At 48.8% G+C, this 13,393-nt stretch overlaps 1 non-coding gene across 1 annotated transcript; it reads right to left on the bottom strand.

The window, feature by feature from the left end:
• Nucleotides 1-5,085: 5,085 nt before the first annotated feature.
• LOC118622318 lies at nucleotides 5,086-5,156 on the bottom strand. Its single transcript, XR_004958046.1, has one exon. It is a non-coding gene; the product is annotated as a small nucleolar RNA SNORD35 (small nucleolar RNA).
• Between the last annotated feature and the right edge of the window lie 8,237 nt (nucleotides 5,157-13,393).

Genomic DNA, 13,393 nt, shown 5'->3' with positions numbered 1-13,393 from the left:
CCTCCTGGGCCTTGGGAGGGGGGGATGTCACTCTGAAGCCTGCCTCCTGTCTCGCCCAGACACAGAGCCCCGGAGCAGGCTGGCCCCTGGAATGTACTGTGTGTGTGATGGGTGTGTGTGCATGTGTGTGGGGAGGGGTCCCCAGCAGAGGCGCTCCAGACCTCTGTCCTGTGGGACACAGCCAGCTTGACCCACCCCTGGACAGTGGAAAGACCGCTGTCAGCAAATATGGCCGGAAGCTATTTTTATACAAGGTGTGTTTAAGGGTTTTATGTTTTTGTGACTTCTCGTTTCTCTTTTCTGTTGTGTTGTTCTTTGAAATACTTAAAGAAGAAAAAAGAAAACCAAGGAAACAAATACCTATTTTGGTTACACTCAGAAACAATTTTTTAAATAGCAGAAAGAAAACTTTTTTTTAAAGGAAAAAAAGATGTGTATTCCTTAAGTGTGAGATTAGACTATAAATTCCCTGACCCCTAGCCCTCTAGTAACCCCCCTCACCCTGAACTTGAATTAGCTGAAGAAGGTAGACTTTGTGATGTTTTCCTAGAAGACTGGGTCGTGTCCGTGTGGACTCAGAAGGGCAGTCTGTCCCTTCTCCCAAATGCTGGGCCCATGCTGAGGGCTCCTCAAAGCTCCCAGACAGTGACCCCTTGGTCCCTACAGTGGCTTCTCCACCCCCCCCCATCCTGTGATCCCCTCTCCTGTGGGAAGGGTGGGTCTGGGGGAGGAAGAGGATGAGGGCCACCTGGCCTGACAGGGCCTGATTTGTCACACTCTACTCGTTTTGACTGAATAAAAGTCCTGTTGCCAAAGTAAAGCTGGAGTTTCTTGGTGGCTATGTCCAGTCCTGGAGGAGTGGGTGGGAGCGGGCCAGGCAGGGACAGCAGCCGACTGCTATGTACCACTTCCAGGCTCCATGCGCACTGTCTTGTCCGTGGGTGCGAGGTAGATATTCTAGTTGTCATCTCAGTAAACACAAAGGATAAGCCAATTATGGCAGGATCAGTGTTGAGTCCAGGCCAGGCCGCCCGGTTTCAGGGTCTGCATTCTAACCACTGCTCCGTGGCTCCTTAGCTGGCAGTGAAGAGCCCTAGACCAGTCCCTCAGCCCTGCGGTGACAGCCCCCCAGCCTTGAGCCAGATGCTGGGCGGGGCGAGCTATATGCTTTCCGTGCACTGTCTGCAAGGAAGGACTGTTTTTCTTCCCCATAGTCAAGGAAGCTGGGGCTCTGACTGAGTGACTCTTTCCAGGGCACACAATCAGAACCCCTGGCTAGGCCTCTCCCTTCTTCCCTGTCCCCTCCTCAGTCCAGGCTCCTGAAGCCAAGTGTCTGGGGCTGCTGAGGCTTAGGATAGCCCAAGAGAGACTTGGCTTTTATAAAGGTGGTTGTGCTGACAAAGATCTGGAGGTCTCAGTGGGCCTCAAGCTTACTGAGAGGCAATGGTGTAATGCAATGGCTTCGACTGTCAGTGTCCCCTCTGCGCTGAATGGAAAGCCAGGGCTCTGCTGAAGGTGCTGCAGGGCTGCGGGGCTGGGTCCCACACCCAGAGGACTTTTTGAAAGGAACAAACCAGGACAGTGGTTTGCAAGCTGGGTTCCCTGGCTGTGGCCAGGCGGAGCTTCTCCAGGGCTCCACGTGCCCTGCCCACCCTCATCCAGAGCAGCTCCACTTTATCTGCCTTACATGTTGGACTCTTCATGAGATTTCATTTGAAAACAGGGTTCTGCTCCTGAAAGAATGTTTGAAAGCCACTGGTGTGGCCCTTCTGGAAGGGGCCCGCTGGGGAGGTTGGAGCCGAGGTCAGGCCAGAAACAGTGACAGTGCCATGGGTGCCTAAGGCCACAATAGTACTTGTCCTGCATTTGGGGGTGAAGTAGCTGACTTGCCCTGATTTTCCCAGAGGAAAGAACTAAGCCTAAATGTAGACAGACTACCTCACCTTCCTCTACACAGAACTTGGCAAACACAGGACCTCTTCACCAACTCCAGAGCTGCCTGGGGAGGTGGGCTTGTCAACCATTCAAGCAGACCCTGTAAGCATGGGAGAACAGACCAGGTCATGTCCAGTGCCCCTGTCCCCTCCAAGACTCCAAGGTGCTAATACCTCCCCAGTGGAGGCATCAGGTAAACATTTAGAAACCATCTAATATGACTCATGTCAATTATGCAAATTACACTCAAATTACACCAAATACAGCCAGGACCTGTTCTAACAAGGCCCTGAACTGGGCCGAGGTAGAGGGAGAAGCAGGTTCCACTGAGGAGTCTAACAGAAATAGATGTCAGAGCTGAGTGGCCCAGCTGGAGTCTGGGTCCTGAGATCTCAAATAGTCTAGAGGCCTCAGGCCAAAGACACCCACCCTCCAGCACATATGCATACATGCACACGCACACGCTCGCACACACACACACACACACACACACACACACACACACACACACTACCTTTGGGCAGAAAGCAGCAGCAGCCAGGGCTTGCAACCTGCTGCAATTAGCTACTGCTCTGTAACGAACCACCCACAAGTTCATTATTCATCCTAACATTTATTTTGCTCCCAACTCCGCAGTTTGGGCAGGGCTCAGCAAGGCAGCTGTCTGCTCTGCTCGGCATCACGGGGGCAGCTTGAATCCTGGGGCAGCTTGAATCCATCTGAAGGCTCCTGGCTCGCTGATCTGGGGGCTGATGCTGGCTTCCGGCCCCAGCACCCCCATGTGGCCTGGGCTTCCTCACAGCATGGTGGCTGGGATCCAAGGACAAGCATCCTGAGAGAGCCAGGCAGAGACGGTGTCATAATTTCGAACCTAGATGTCACACACGGTCACCTGTGCCATGTTCTATTCATTAGAAGCAAGCCACCAAAGAGGCCATATTCCAGGGGAGGGATTTAGATTACCCTTCTTAATGGAAGTAAAGTAAGAGAAGAGTGGACATGTTTGACCACAGGACCATTTCAGAGGGACAGGTGGAGAACGGTGTCAGCGGGGAGGCTGGGCTGGGCTCCCCGCAGAGGCCGGGCAGGGGCAGGAGAGGCAGAGGACACAGCCCGGAGGGCCCAGTGCTGGCGCCGCAGGAGGACAGAGTGCTCCCTACTCCCACACTAAACCCTCTGTGGGTCTCATCCTGATTATTAGCGAAGATCTGTCTAGGGATCCAGTCCTGAGGCCACAGGGAGGGGGACCGGACTCCTGTGAACACCTGGAAAGGGGCTTCTCTGTTCCCTGCTTGCTCTTCTCCAGCAGTGAGGGGCGAGGGGGGCAAAGGGAGCAGGTGCAAGCCTGAGATCCCCACCCTTCTGAAGATGGTAGATGCCAGAGAGACAGTGCTAGAAGGGACCACTGACCCCTCATGAGACAGATGAGGCAACTGAGGGTCCCTGAGGGACAGGGGCTGCTCCAGGTCACAAGGAAATTAGGGGTAGAGCCAGGCAGGGCTGGGACCAGGACAACCACACCCCACCTGGGCCCTTTCCACTCAACCCAGCCCGGCCACAGCCAGAGCCCAGGAGAAAAACATGGAGGGCAGATGGGTTACTACCTGGAGACTAGGGGTGAGCAGTGAGGGGAGTCACTCTGCTCAGGGTGAGGGGAAACCTGGTTAGAAACAGGAATGCAGGAGTGGGAGCAACCAAGGAGAGGAAGGGTTGTCCTGAACTCTGGATTCAGGCCAGAGTCAGGGAGAGAGACATCTAGACCCATACCCCTCCCACAAGAGGTATTATAAGGCTGATCTGGGAGTTCCCTTGCTCCCCTGGGCCCTCATGGAGCCACCTGGGGCCGGGGGTGGGGGAGCACAGGCTGAGGGGAGGGCTAAGGAGGAGCCAGGCTGGGAAGGGCCTTGTTTCTCCAGCTCAGGAGGGATGTTCCCTGGACTTGATGCTCACAAGCACACGAACGGCCTGCTGGTCACCCTGTGCTGTGTGTCCACTGCCACAGTGCAGGGTCTGGCCCTGGTCATCGCTCCTGGCCTCACTCTGGATTAGGCAATAGTTCATTATGATGCCAAAAGCACAATTTAAAAAAAAAAGGATAAAATTAGACCCATTGAAGACATTTGCGCTTCAAATGACACCATCAAGAAAATGCAATGACAACCCCAGAATGGGAGAAAATAATTGCCAGTATGTCTCTGATAAGGAATTTTTATCTAGAAAATATCAAGAACCCTTATAATTTGATAATAGCAACTCAATAATAAAAATACAAGTAATCTAATTTAAAAATGGGCAAAGGGTCTGAAAAGACATGTCTCTAAAGAATATACACAAAATGGCCAATAAGCACATGAAAAAAAGAAAATGTGAAACCACAATGAGATAACAGCTCACTCCCACTAGGATGGCTAGAATGAAAAAGTCAGATAATATCAAGTGTTGACAAAGATGTGGAGAAATCAGACCCTCATACGCTGCTGGTGGGAATGAAAAAGGGTACAGCTGCTGTGGAAAATAACCTGTCAGTTCCTCAAAAGGCTGAACATATAGTCTCTATATGACCCCGCAGTTTCATTCCTGGATGTATATTCAAGAAAAATGAAAACATGTTTGTTTGGTTTTTGAAGAATTAACAATCAATTTTATTGAGCTTAGACCAGTATTCCAGGAGTCTTGAGGACCTCTGTGTATCTGTCAGTTTTCTTATTTATATTCTTTTTGTTGTTGTTGTTAATCCTCCCCTGAGGATATCTTTTTCCATTGATTTTTAGAGAGTGGAAGTGAGAGAGGGGGAGAGAGAGAGAAAAACATCGATGTGAGAGAGACACATTAATTGGTTGCCTCCCACATGACCTGGACCAGGTCAGGGATCAAACCTGCAACCCAGGTACGTGCCTTTAACCAGAATCGAACCTGAGACCCTTTGGTCCACGGGCCAACACTGTCATCTCTGAGTCAAATTGACCAGGACTCTTGTTCACATTCTTTGCGGCCTGTTTCTATAGCCTCCTGAGCTGCTTTTGTTTTGGGTAATGAGTTTGGGTCTTCCCCTTCCTCTTCTTTTCTAGAGGGGCTATGACTCCCTGGTGCTTCCAAACAACCTCCCGAGCCAGGCGTAGACAGGCAAACCCCTGTCAGGGCTCCAGGCTCCTCCCAGCATCAGCTAAGCCGTTGGCATTATCGGTGCTGCTCACAGTGCCATCCACAGACCATCATTTGCCAGTCTTGGGGACCTCAAGTTCACCCCACTAGTGGGCTCGGGATCCTCAAGTTAGCCCAGTCAGTGTAACCTGGAACTCAGAACATCTCATACACCACTATTTACAGAAAAACTCTTACACCACTATTCTTAACTGCATTATTCATAGTAATGGATAAAAAGTGTAAACAACTTAAATGTCCACCTGCTGATGAATGAAGAAATGAAATGTAGTATATCCATACAACAGGATGAGGGTTTTTGTGTGTTTGTGTGTGTTTTTAATTAATTAATTAATTTTTGTTACAGATGTTTCTCCTTTTTTTCCCCAGACATCCTGTTCCCTATCCCGCCCCCGACTCCCACCCCACAAGCATTGTTGTCTATGTCCATTGGTTTCGAATACATGCATATAAGTTCTTTGGTTTATCTCAGCCCTCCCTCCCGCTTCCCTCCCCTGAGGTTTGTCAGTTTGAACCATACTTCTTTCTATGTATCTGGGTCTATTTTCTTCATTTATAGGAAATGTCCAGAATAGGCAACTATTTAGACCGTAGGAGGTTAGTGGTTGCCTAGAACTGGGGATTGGGGTTTGGGGAGAAATGAGGGGTGCCTGTTAATGGGCACAGGGTTTCTTCTGGGGGTGATTAAATTGTTCTAAAATTGTGGTGATGGTTACACAACTATATGAATAGACTAAAAACCATTGACTTGCACACTTTAATGGGTGAATTGTATGGTTTGTGAATTATATCTTGATAAAGCTATAAAAAAACTTGAAGAGGACTCATTGAGTTCATAATAAGTAAAGTGTTCAGTTCAAGTGTTCAAACAATCCACTGTTACAAGTAAAGAAACTAGGGTGGGCAGGGCAAAGTCGCCCAAGTGGAGAGCGGGGGCCAGATAAAGGAGAAAGTAAGCCTGAAGGGACCTCTGCACCTGGCCCGGCCTCTCTAGAGCAGAGGGAGCCTGGAGGCTCTGTGCTCCTGGAGGGCTGTGACTAGAGGGTTTTGCTGCCACCATGTGGAATTGTCAAAGATTACATCCATGCGGACTAAGGTCTGATCTGTCTTCCCCATCTGATTGAAGTTAGCAGTTAACATGTGCTCTGCCCCATACAAGGGAAAGACAGACTCAGCTAGCTGACAGTATAGGCTTGAAAAAAGTAAGTGCAATCTATCTCTATGTTGACTTGCCTGGGTACCAGCAACAAGCTATAGAAACAGAAAAAAACATGATTCTTTGAAGTCCAGAATTAAGGAAGACCCCGAAAAGGAGCGGAGCAAGGGGAAAGGGCATCCTAGGCTAAAGACACGGCGCGAGCAAAAGCTTGGAGGGGTGAAGTGCGTGGTAAGGTCCCTGAGCAGCCAGGAGGCCATCCGTGGCTACATGGGGCCTGGCACTCAGTAGATGCTCATAAAATGTATAAATGAATGATTCCTAGATTTCCAGAGCATATGCTTTTTGCACAATTGATGTAACTGAGGAAGGTCTTATGTGGCTTACCAGGTGGAAGGGGAACCCAGCAAGAGGGTCAAATAGCCTAGAGTTTCCTCAGGGAAGAGAAAGAGCTTTGTGGTGTTTGACAGAACAACTCCACATTACCTCATCTGAGTCTTCTCACAGCCCTGTACTGGGCGGGCTGGATTTATTCATCCTCCCATTTAACAGATGAGAAAACTGAGGCTAAGAGGAGTGAGGTGGTAGAGCTGAGGCTTGAACCTGGGCCTCCTTGTTCTAAGCCCATTCTCTCTGATGCCTTGTTATCTGTGTACCGAGGAGAAGGGTGCAGGGGAACTTGGGGGCAAGGGGAAAAGGAATGATCTATATTGGCTGAGATAGAGATTTCCTTTTTGAATATTGAGGAGAAACCCAGGAATGTCAGACCCTGAAGAAGAAGGGTTGGGCATGTCCTAAAATGCAGGTTGGGTTAGGAACCTACCATAGCTCCCCATTGCTCTCAGAGCAGTCTAACACCTTTGGCCTGGTATTTAAAGTCCCTTCATGCCTGGCTGCTGTGGCTCAGTGGTTGAGCATTGACCCATGCACCAAGAGGTCGCGGGTTTAATTCCCAGTCAGGGCACACGCCCAGGTCGAGGCCCAATCCCCAGTGGGGGGCATGCAGGAGGCGGTCTGCCCTCTCATCGATGTTTCTGTCTCTCTCCATCTCCCTCCTCTCTCTCTAAAATCAATAAACAAAAAAACTATTTTAAAGTCCCTTCATGAGCAGCAGTGTAGCTCATTGGTTAAGAGCACCGGCTAGGCCCCTGGCTGGGCAGCTCAGCTGGTTGGAGCACTGTCCTGATACACCAAGGTTTCGGGTTCCATCCTCCGTCAGAACACATGCAAGAATCAACCAATGATTGCATAAATAAGTGGAATAACAAATTAATCTCTCTCAAATCAATAAATTAAAATTTTATTTTTAATTTAAAAGTCCACCCGCTTGGGTTTGTCATCTCCATGCAGCCACTGTCTGGCTGTGTGACCAGTGGACATTGCTTAACCTCTGACGCCATTTTCTTCTCTATAAATTACGGACAAAGATAGCACCCACCTCATAGGTTGTTGTGAGCAATAAACAAGTCAGTTATGTAAGACCATGCTTGTTATAATAATAATTATTATTATTATTAACAGCAGACCCTAATTTATGGCTCCTATCATTGACTCCAATTCTCCAAGTTGGGATCCTGACTTCTCTGGAATATGCTGTCATAGTGTTGCCTTCAGGCCTTTCTGCAAGATGTTCCTTCAGCCTGGAATGACACCGCTCCACTGTCCCTTCTTTCCAGATCCTTCCAAACATCGCCTCCTCCCAATCCTTCCTGGTCCTCCCCAGCTAAAACCACTTCTCCTCCCTTTGCCCTTCCTCTGCACCTGGCTTAACCTGCACTCTCCTTCTGCAGCATAATACTCTCAAGATGTACGTCTGGCCCTGGCCGGTTTGGCTCAGCGGTTAGAGCGTCAGCCTGTGGTCCAGAGAGGCCCGGGTTCGGTTCCCGCTAAGGGCATGTACCTCGGTTGCAGTTTGTCCCCGGCCCTGGTTGGTCATGTGGGTGGCAGCCACTCGATGTGTCCCTTTCACGCTGATGTTTCTTTCTCTCTCCGAACAAAAAATAGAAAAATGTCCTTGGGTTAGGATTTTAAAAAATTAAAATAGCTTACATTAAAAATAAAAAAAAAAGATGTACGTTTGTCATTCCTGCTCTGAGAACTTTGGGTGTGAGTTTCCTAAGGACAGGTACAGTGTCTTATCTCTTTATGACCCAACCAATGCTGACATGGAGCACACTCATCACCCAAGCAATGCTTGTGATAAGAAAACAAGAAAAGGGGAAAGCAAATAGGGAGGGAGGGAAGGAGTGAGGAAGAAAGATGAAGAAAAAAGAGAGAGAGAGAGAGATGAAAGGTGAATTAAGAGATGATGATAAGAGAGACTCTAAGAGAAACCAGCCCTGACTTCGTTGCCCTTCTAACAACTCCAGGGGAAAGAACGCAGAGACTGAAGACTCGGGGTAATTGCAACTCTTCAGTGCGTCTTATTTCCATCCCTTGAGCCACTGCATTGAAACCGACTATGAAAACCTCACAGTGGCTCTGGACTTGCTCTGTGGCCTCTCTCAAGCTCAATTTCCTCATCTGTAATAGAGATAATAAAGGTACTTATCTAATTGAGTTGTTATGAGGATCAAATGAGAAAATAACTGGAAAATCCTTGGCACCTGGTCCAAAGTAAGAACTCGGTAAACGCTGTGGTGATGGTTTGTTGATTCTCGGAATCCCAGACATCTTCGAAGAAAGGACTGAGCGCTGCTGGGGAGGGGAGGTGCTCCCTAACCTCGGAGAGGGGCCTATTGTCCAAGTGCCTGGCCCACTGGTCACACAGAGGTCACACAGTGTTTTCTCCTGGGCCTCCTCCACCCCAACAAGATGCACAATAAAGACTTCTGATTGCTTAATTAAAGGAAGCGGATACACAATTAATTTCAATTTGAGGCTCACCCCCCCACCCACCTTTCAAAAAGAATTGAACACCCTATTCCAATGTACACACTGAACCAACATGGAATTTTCCAGCAGGTTCTGAAGCCTTTGAAGTGACCAGACCAGACTATTGATTTATTTCCAACTAACCTCTCTCTTTGAACCCAGAAGGGTCAAGGTTAATTATATAATAAAACACACTGTGCCCAGCTGCCCCCTCTGAGGGCGCAGGGAGCCCCCAGACCTTGGCCAGCAGACTAGCTGTAGATCGTATTTCTGATCCCTTCTCTGCATTCATTTCCTTCATCAGGGCCCATTAAGAAGAAGAAGGAAAAAAACAACGACCCCTCATTTCCTCCCTGAGAGATAAATTTTAATTTGCTGGAAACCAACAAAGGGGATCTAAGCCTCGTTTCCAGGCTGCATCCTGCAGTTGAGAAATCTTGGTGGGAGCACCCATGGGGCCGGCTGGGAAATGGAGGGGGGGAGGAAGGGATGCAACCCCCAGGTCTGCCTGGGGAGCAAACCCCCAACGGGACTGGCTCTGTGGGCGGGCGGGAGCTCCCCGCACGGCCAGTCTGTTAAGCCTTCCTTGCTGCCTAAAGTGAGATAACCCGCTCCTGGGGTCGCTCAGTCAGCTCTCAACAGTACACGAGGTGGACACCATCTCCCTCTTTCTCGGATGATGAAGCAGACTCTGCGTGGTAACAGAATGGTCCCGTTACCCCAGGTAGGAAGTGTTGGGCCAGGAGTGGAACCTACACTTCTGTTTTCCTTGTTAGACAATGGATTTTCCTCCCTGCCTCCTCTCACCCCAGGGGAAACATCGTAAATATTCTTTTTATCTCCATCATCAAAAGCCAAAAGAAGGTTCAAAATTATTATCTAATATGTAGTTCATAATCTAATGTCCCCAGTTGTCCCAACAATGTTCACCTCAGCTTTTTTTTTTTTTTTATCCTCACCTGAGGATATTTCTTTGCATTCATCTTCAGACAGAGCGGGAGGGAGAAAGGGAGGAAGAGAGAGAAACATTGATGTGAGAGAGACACATCGACTGGTCGCCACCCACACGACTCCAACCGGGCTGGGGACAGACTGCAACCCAGATATGTGCCCTTAGCGGCAATCGAACCCCAGACTCTCTGGCCCGCGGGCCAACGCTCTAACTGCTTAGCCCAACTGGCCAGGGCTACCTCAGCTTTGTTTTCCCAATCCAGGATCCAAGACTTACCCACTCCATTGTCCTGTCCCTGAAGCTGTTCAGCCTTCCCTGCTTTTCCTGATTTTGACATTTCTAAAGGGACAAGGTCAGTTGTCCTGCAGTGACCCGCAGTGTGGATTTGTCTCATGTTTCCTCCTGACTAGAGGGTCAGATAATATTTTTGCCATAAACAATTTTCATGTTAGGGCATCACATCTGGCGGCCCATGATGGGGGCCAAGGATTTTCAGCTCAGAGGCCAGGGCTTGTCCTCCTGCCCCAGGAGGCTTCTCAGTGTGGAGGGCGGGCGTGCAAAGGGTCTGCTGGGTGCATTAGCCACAGGGGGCGCTGCTCTCTGGGCTCTTCCAACCCTGCAGATCAACCTAAGACCCTGGGAGGAAATCCACCCAACACAGCCTGAGATGCGTTTTCCCTTTCTTCCCACTATGTTTGTGTCAAGGGCAATACCCACCTCTGCCTCCATGAGTCACCTGTGTGACTCTCAGGCAGAATCAATTTCCTTTATTCCCTCCTCTCTGCTTCCTTCCACAACCCTTAGTCTCTGTCTCATCGCGGGTTTGTCTCAGTGGACTGGAGGTCCTTGTGAAGCTCTTACTGCCCCCTTGCGGCCAGGGCCCAGCCCAGTGCCCTCCAGAGAAGGTGCTCCATAAATATTTGCCAGAAAAGTTGTCACCCAAAGAAAACCAGCCTGGCCCTGGCCGGTTTGGCTCAGCGGTTAGAGCGTCAGCCTGCGGTCCAGAGAGTCCCGGGTTCGGTTCTCGCTAAGGGCATGTATCTCGGTTGCAGTTTGTCCCCGGCCCAGGGCCGTGTGGGTGGCAGCCACTCGATGTGTCCCTTTCATGTCGATGTTTCTCTCTCTCTCTTCGTCTCTCTCCCTCCCACTCTTATCTGAACAAAAAATAGAAAAATGTCCTCGGGTGAGGATAAAAAGAAAACCAACCTGCCTTGCGATCAACCTGAGTTTTACGTTTGAAAGAAAATCCAATATCCAAAAACTATTGAAAAGCTGTTTAAGTCTTTGCTGACTAGCCTGGAAGTGCAGGACGATGAATTACATACACCAGAGTCCTGAGTAGTCTCTTTGCCCATCTTTCTCCTGTTGGCTCATGGCTCCGTCAGCTCCAAACCTCTCTTCTTTCCCTCCCCAGCTCCAGTCTATTCTAGATGTTCTCTCATTCTTGCTCAATCCCTCTTCCCTCTGGATGAATTTGGTACTTTTTCAAGTAGCTCTATGTCTTAAAAAAATTTTTTTTAATTAATTTAAGTTAAACAAGCAATTACACAAAAACATTCTCCTTGTTAAAAAATAAATAAAGTGTTATACTATTTCCCCTCGCAATCACTCCAAGCCCACTCCCTGCTCGGGGTAATTGTTGTTATCAGCTTATAGTGTCTTTCTGGGCCTTTTTCTATGTAATTATAGACTTCCATACACACCGTCAATACATGATATACTAAATAATGCCATTTATATTTCCAAAATGTTTCTAATTCCCATTGCGACAATGGACATCCTTGCCTGGCTCCTCGTGCTCATCAGGGTGTGTCTCTGTGGAGTAGAAACAAGAGGATTTGCTGGCCCCGGGCATGTGCTTTGTGGATCTCACCAGCCCCCGAATGATCCCGGTAAGTGACACGCACGCTTGCTCTCCGCCAGCGTGAGAGACCAGGCCTGGCTCACACAGGCAGCTTCTGTTTCTCCCAAGGCTGCTCTGAGGACCAAGGAGAGAATCCAGGAGCTTTGCCCATCAGTAAACAGCTAGTTCATTCCCAACCAACTTAGCTGATTTAGAAATGATTTAATAGCTTCCCTTATACAGCACAGACTAGGTGCCAAGCACCCGTGTTAACATACTTAACATTAAACCCATGAGGCAGATACTGTTATCATTATGTCTGCTTCACAGATTAAGTAATTGAAATACCACTAGAGAATTGAAGTCCAAATAAGAGCCGTTTATTAGCCGGCTGGCGTCTGATTTCCAAACACCCCTGTGACAGAGTCTTGGGAGATCAGCCTCAATATGCTTTATTACATGCCTTTTATACCTTACAGCAAACGTTTAATGATATAAGAAAATAGGATCTTCTTGATATAATGCCCAGGGCTACAACAATGATGCATAGAATTAGTTTGCCTGCCCTGGCCGGTTTGGCTCTGTGGTTAGAGCGTCGGCCTGTGGTCCAGAGAGATCCGGGGTCGGTTTCCACTAAGGGCACGTACCTCGGTTGCAGTTTGTCCCTGGCCCTGGTTGGGTCATGCAGGTGGAAACCACTCGATGTGTCCCTTTCACATCGATGTTTCTCTCTCTCTCTCTCCCTCCCACTCTATCTGAACAAAAAACAAAAAAAATGTCCTCGGGTGAGGATAAAAAAAAAAAGAATTAGTTTGCCTTTTGGATAACAGGAACACCCAGGTCCACCCAGGCACACCCAGGCACACCCTGGTATTTCAAGGTACATTGGGTCACACTGAGCCCCGAGCTGCACAAACACAATGTAAGCCCAATTCCTTGAGATTGTGGGGGAGGTTGAGTCTCTGACTCAAGACCTCCAGGCTCTGTGGATTCTGTCAGACATGTAGCCGGCTCCCAACAATTTCTTGGTTCAGGGAGTATTCCAATTTACTGAGGTTATTTTGATCTCTATCCCGTTGATTAAATTCTTTACAAAACAGTTTCAGCTAGAAGGCACACAGTGACTTTCCCAATCATCAATTATGGAGCTATAAACAAGTCAGCACATTGAGGCACAGAGAAGTTAAGTAACTTGCTCAAGGTCATACAGCTAGGAAGTGGGAAAATGAGGATCAAAAGAACCCAGGTCGCCCTGACCGGATTTGCTCAGTGGTTAGAGCGTCGGCCTGCGGCCCAGAGAGACCCGGGTTCGGTTCCCGCTAAGGGCATGTACCTCAGTTGCAGTTTGTCCCCGGCCCTGGTTGGGTTGTGCAGGAGGCAGCCACTTGATATGTCCCTTTCACGTCAATGTTTCTCTCTCTCTCTCCCTCCTACTCTATCTGAACAAAAAATGGAAAAATGTCCTTAGGTG

This window comes from Molossus molossus, unplaced genomic scaffold (genome assembly GCF_014108415.1).
Source record: "Molossus molossus isolate mMolMol1 unplaced genomic scaffold, mMolMol1.p scaffold_m16_p_1, whole genome shotgun sequence".
Taxonomy (NCBI): domain Eukaryota; kingdom Metazoa; phylum Chordata; class Mammalia; order Chiroptera; family Molossidae; genus Molossus; species Molossus molossus.
The sequence above is the reverse complement of the archived record's forward strand: the minus strand, read 5'-3'. Positions and strand labels throughout refer to the sequence as shown.